Below are 6,458 nucleotides of genomic sequence, written 5' to 3' on the forward strand. Positions count from 1 at the left end.
ACAGTATACTGTGTTGGCATTTGACAGATATTGTCAAGTTGAAGTAGGAATTAGGCTGCAATCTTTTAGTCTTCCCCTGTATTTTGTTCCTAATTTCTAGAAATCCACTGCGATACAAACTGGTGATTGCTTTGGTGGTATCCCAGTTGATGTCACGTTTCATTTCCTTTAAATATTTGCAATTGAATCCCCACATTGTGTTACTTCATCAAATCGAGATTGAATAAATAAATGTTATTTCTGTGATCTTTAAAATATTTCCCTTTTTCGAGAATTTCTTATTGAAATATTGAAAAAAACAAACATTATGGAACAACTCAATTATGAATGGATATGTTGGTTTTGCATGATGCGAGAGATCATGAGATGAAAACCAATATCCAATAAAGTGAAGATATCGTTTAATTCAAATCAAATGGTCATTTTTTATTGTTTTGCAATTTATAAATTGGAATCGTAATCTGAAAAATAAAAAAACGGTGAATTTAAGAAAGGGTTGCATTAAGAATTTGAAAACTCTAAGAAAAAAGTCACAGCTATGAAGGTATTGAAGGATTTGGAATTTAACATTTAAGCGTTTCGTGGAATGGCTTGAAACATCAAACTTTGACTGCATTTTAGATGGAATGATTTACGACTGCAAGCTGCAGCGGTAGTGGAGCATGACTCCAATTCGTTATCTGCGTTTGGCTGGCTACTGTTTTCATCGTCAACACCTCCAACACAATAATCTCACAAGACTCTGCACGGAGTTCGAAGTGAACCAATTCGTACTGATAACTCATCCCGTCTCCACCAGCTCCATTGACGGTGAGTAGTTGCACTCAGAAGAACTGAACGACAAGTGCCACCTGACAAGCCTGGATAAATGAAAGGGTGTGATTCCGCGAAGGGGGAGGGGCGCCAAACAGCAGATGCAGCCGTTGCTGTACGGGTGAAATTGAATTTGAATCCGTCAGTCTGACGAAAATATGGGTAGAAAGGAGACTGAGGCGAAGCCACTTTTAGTTGCGGTATCACTATTTATGATTTCAGATCTTATAGCGCCTTTGAACATCCTAATGCTAAGTTCTCGCATTACAAATCACGATTTTCTCTTCGTGTATAGCCCCTTTGTAGAATGCTACAGTAATAAAAAAATACACATAAGTAAACAAATTGAACTTCCCGCAACCATCCCCAGTTCCTCCTGCTTTTACCACCATTTAAGACGATCTCAGGAGGGAGGCGTCCCTGGTGGGATAAACATTACAGGCGGTATAGCTCATCGAATGTTTTATTGTAATTTAGGTTGTGCTGACACTTGCCAAGTTGTCGTTGGGGTTTTCTGGATAATAGAAGGTGTTGTTTTCTGATTCCTAGAAAAAATGAAAACGAAACACTTATAAATGAAATAAACAATAAATACTAAACAATGAATCATGTCATATATGGACTGTTGGGTGTCCCAATCTTGTTGATGACATATATCGGCCATTTCTTCATTTCAACATAAATCTAAAACATAAGCAGGATTTCAGTGATAGTCAGGTTGAAGTAGCAAGTTTCTTCAGCTGGGCACGCGGCAATTTAAAAAAAACAGACCCAGAACTATTCCTATTATTGAAAAAATTGACGACTCATTCTGGAGGAACAAGCATCTCCCCTTTTCTGTTTTCCCTAATTTTTTGAAAATGCACCCTTTTGATGTCCCCACTTCCAGCATAGAAAACGGAGAACGTAAGTTGATCTTAGTTTAGTAATATATAATTGACTTATAGGTAAAAGACGTCGCCTTCATGCTTCGCAATTTGATGTTGGAAACGCCCCGCAATATTCTACCGAAAAACATTAACATTCGAGATCTCATTGCCGGAGATGTTAAACCACCAAATTTGCTTCGAACCTTCTTTGTAAGTCTGTTAGCAGGTAAACTTTGTTTTATAGGAGAAATATGAATGTAATTTTTGTATCTCAATAATGTATTGTCATCTTGACATTCCAATTCAGGTTTCAAGGCACATAAAAACAAAAGCAATATCTCAAACAGAAAGAGATGAAAGAAGATGATAAGAATAGATACTTTGATGGATGAAATTTTTTTTGCCGTCACTAATACATTGACTCTACAAGCCATCAAAGCCATTGATGCTAGGGATGTACTAATGGACGTTGAAATTTTTAGTACAATATATTGGCAATATAGGAAAACTCGAGATGATTATGACGTAATGAACCGTTTTGGACATTGCGTGAGCTGCAATTTTGTAGAAGGTTTGGAAACAGAGCAAGCTATTGGTGCTGTTGAGGAATCTAAGTTATTGCCTGAAAGTTTGCTTCGCAGACCGGATCTCAACACTGGAGTTGCCTTTGATAATTTTGATCTTTTCGTTGAAACGCTTATGGGAAAAGATACGTTATATTACGCCGTGGGAATCGTGGCACAAGAGATTCCCTTGATGGTGACAACTTTTTCCATTGGCTGAATCCGAAGATAAAGAATGTGATATCATACTACAAACTGGGAAGCGACGACGGGCATTTATATCAAGAGATAACATAATTGAACCTTATAACAAAAAACCAAGTATGCTGTTTGAGCCCATGCTGGCTTTAATTGGTGCAAAACTGTACCCCACAAGATATCATATTTTTATCAACCACTCATTTCATACTGCTCATACTAGCTCGCTACCTAAATGCACACCTCTGGCTATGGGAGTTATCTCCCTAAGAAAACCCAGTTGGAAAATACGTGTAACGATCTAATTAACCCCGACAAATTTCTCATCATACCAATAGACTTGGGACCCAGAAACAAATCAATCCATCCTTCTTTAAACTCTCTACAATCAAACTTATCGTCACGCCAGCTCGATTTTCTCTCAACTCCAGAAATGTTCTCGGCTCCTATTTTTGCAGTGACCATAAACCGATCATAACCAACCTCAACGCTGAACCCATCCACCTCGACCTAATAAATATTCGAGAAAGCCAGCTGGTCACAGTGGATAAAAGAATTCGAACACTCACTCTACAAAAGGATATGACGAACGAGAATTGAGATCTCAGAGGATTTAGGCTGGAGAATAGGGTTGCGGGCGGCTTGAGGAATGTCGGCGTTGAGTAACCGACCTTTGCAGCGAATGAGATAATCACCGTCAAGGTATAGATCCAGTTGAGTCACTAAGGGAGGCCGGCGACCTTTCTTGTCACGAAGGAACTCAATCTTGGCAGCGAAATAGCAGTGTTGGAACGGATGGATCCACTGAATTTGACCATTTAGTAGTTCCTTTGTCGTGAGGGGTCCGGAAATCCAGCTTGGCGCTTTTTGTAGAAAATTGGCGGACTGGCGGAAAACACGGGCCGTCGTTCGCTTGAGCGACGTCCAATTGAAGCAAGTAATATCCATGATATTCGCAATATCAAGGAAAGGAACCGGAGCTGGATCAGGTGGGATAGCGTACAGGCGAAGAATTTGAGCGGGCTTTAAGCCGGACGACTCCGATTGTGGCCAGGCGCTGCGATCGGGTAGCCATGATGGTCCACTAACCCAGATAGGAGACGCCTGAAGCTGATTCAGAGTCACACCCTAGTGACTAGGTCTGCTTGATTTTATGTGGTTGGGCAGTAATGCCAGTTGGCCGAGTAGTCGCGGGTAAAATCTTGTAGTGTAAAGATACGATTAGCGACAAACACATTTTTGTTCCGGTCGTTTCTTCAGAGCCACCACAAAACGATTTGACTGTCCGACCACATTGTTATTGACAATGAAATACCGAGCGCTTTGAAAACAACGATAATGTTCGTTGCGACGTGAATTCTGATGATGGCGGCCATAAGCTCTAGTTGTGGGAGAGTCAGTTGCGGGCGGTCACTCTTTAAAGGCGCAACTCTGGCTTTAGACATAACAAAGGAGCTCTGGTAGCCATCAAGGAGGTAGGCGACCGCGCCGTACGCTTGCGGACTGGCGCCAGCGAAGACGTGCAAGGAATGAACACGAGAGCTGGAGGCGAGGTAAGAACGAGGGATCTTTGGAGTAAGACCATTGAGAGAGGCGGCGAGGACGATCCAATGATCATAGAAGCTTGGAGGCAGTGGCTCGTTCCAGTCTAGCTTTATCTTCCATATTTCTTGAAAAAGTATGCGGGCAGGGATGGAAAGGGGTACAATAAATAAGAGTGGGTCAAAAACGGATGAAATCCCTCGTAAGACATCACGCTTAGTCGGTCCAGATGCGCAAAACGGTGATAAATCGACAACGGGTAAGAGTAGGGTGTCGGTCTCGCGATTCCAGAACAAACGTAGAACCTTTGTGAGAGGGGAGGAAACCGCGACGCCATCGAGAATCGTACGATCGCTGATTGAGGAATCATTTGATGCCCAGGATAGGAGGATAGGATAGGATAGGATGGAGATGCTTGTTGAAAGATGGAGCGGGATGCAGAATAATACTCCATAGCTTCAGCTGTAGAATCGCACCCAGCTATCAAGTTGTCCACATAGATATTGGCTTCAATGTCAGAAATTCGACGTCACGGTCGTAGGGGGGGGGGGCGTAAGGTTGGTCTTAATGTGACGAGGGGGGAGTTGGGCAGGCAACACTAGACGTCCTAAGCAAAACAAAGAAATGAATGCTGACATCTATGAAGATCTGACGAAAACGAAAGGAAAAAAGGCAAGTTTGAACTTGTCTGTCTGGCGGTAATTGGAAATCTTGAATCGATGTCAAAAATAGTTTCCCTAATTTGTCAACACTGTTATCTTTCACCATCCCCCCTTTTGTCTAAAGTAATCGAGCCCCTTCGCGCCCTTGGCGAGAACGAGCAGTTCAGAAAAAGACGACGACGACGAGAGTCAGCCCTTCTCTTTTTTTTTGGGGGGGGGGGGGGTGGGGTGGGGGGATTATGGCCAAAACGGTGTAAACCAAAAGAAGAACACTCTTGATTAAAAACAGACGATAAAAAAAACAATCCCCAGTGAGAACAAAAAACAAACCAGTCAGGGGGCAAACTTAGAGCGGAAAGATGAGGCGCCGTTTGCTTCGTCGTAAAATTGTTCAATTTAAAAAAAAACCAGAACGCACGTCATTTGACGGCACGTTCCCATGTGTAAATGGGCACAGGAAGTGGGGGTGCATAGAGTGACCTGTCCTCTCGTAATCCTGGCACCTCGTTTGGTTTTCCCAGAGAACGCGATTTCCGACGAAAATCGCAGGATTGGCAGCCACGACAGCTTTCTGCAATCCAGCAGGGACAGGGGTGGAAAGAGCCGATGGAACGGGAACAGGTAGTGCCGTCACCGGGACTGTAGCCTCGTGTATCGCAGTGAGCATCCTTTGTTGCCTCTTCAGAAAAGTTTTTGACGTCGATCTTGGTTATGCTGTAAGGCTGGATGTAGACACGAGTTTATTTAACAGCAGCGTCGAAGGTCTGAACACTCTTCTCAGCTTGTGTCCGTCTCTTATATAAGCTGGCTACACTATGTGGAAACTGGGTTTAATATGAGAATGGAGATCCGTTTCGCTTTGTTCACCGTTATTGGCCTTCTCAGTACTGTTTCTCCCTTCCCATGGCACTCCTTGCAGTGCCTTTTCCAAAATTTCGATTACCCTGTTGAATACTCTCCCAGGCTTGCGTGGTGATATCGCTGTCTTATTCTCTTCCAAGTTTTGTTGGCGACGAAACAAAATCAATTTTGATAGAAAATGGGTCTTACCTTTTCTGTCACGTTATTATCGAAAAAATCGGTGATAGATGAATATAGAGAGCGAGAGAGAGGAACGCTTCTACCAGGACCAAAGCGATGTGACTGAAGGGCCACGCACTCAACACAAGGTTAAAAGGGCACAGGGGTAGCACAGAACGAGGAGAGGGGTAGCAAAAAAGCGCCTCCAACCATACCTTTCGGTGTGTCAAAACAGGTCGTCTGTGCGTGTAACCGTAGCGAAAAGACGCGTGGTTACAGGATCGGATCGGCCGATTGGATCGGCCGGGACGACATGGGCGGCCGCGACGACAGGGTCGGCCGCGACGACAGGGGCGGCAAGGACGACATGGGCGGCCGCGACGACAGGGTCGGCCGCGAAGACAGGGTCGGCCGCTCTCGTCAATCGATGGAGGAAGAAGTCTCTGGTTCACCGGAATGAAAAAAAAAATGAATTAATAAATTAATCAATCAAAATAACGAATAAATAAAACTTATACAACACGACTGACCCAGCCCTTTTGCGGGGGGGAATGTGGGGTTGGATAGGACGAGTTGTGGCTTTTAGGCGGGGTTCGATATCGCCGTCGTCTTCGATATCGCCATCGCCGTCGTCTTTCGCCTCATCCGTAGGATTCATTTCGTTCATATTGATCCATATTGATGTATCTTTCCTTCCCGTCATTCTATGGCTGGAAGAGCAGAGAGAAGAGTAAAAAGTTAAGAAGAGAAAAAAGTTAAGAAAAGAAAAGTTATACTAAAAAATGCCCCCC

This window comes from Daphnia pulex, chromosome 9 (assembly GCF_021134715.1).
Source record: "Daphnia pulex isolate KAP4 chromosome 9, ASM2113471v1".
NCBI lineage: Eukaryota > Metazoa > Arthropoda > Branchiopoda > Diplostraca > Daphniidae > Daphnia > Daphnia pulex.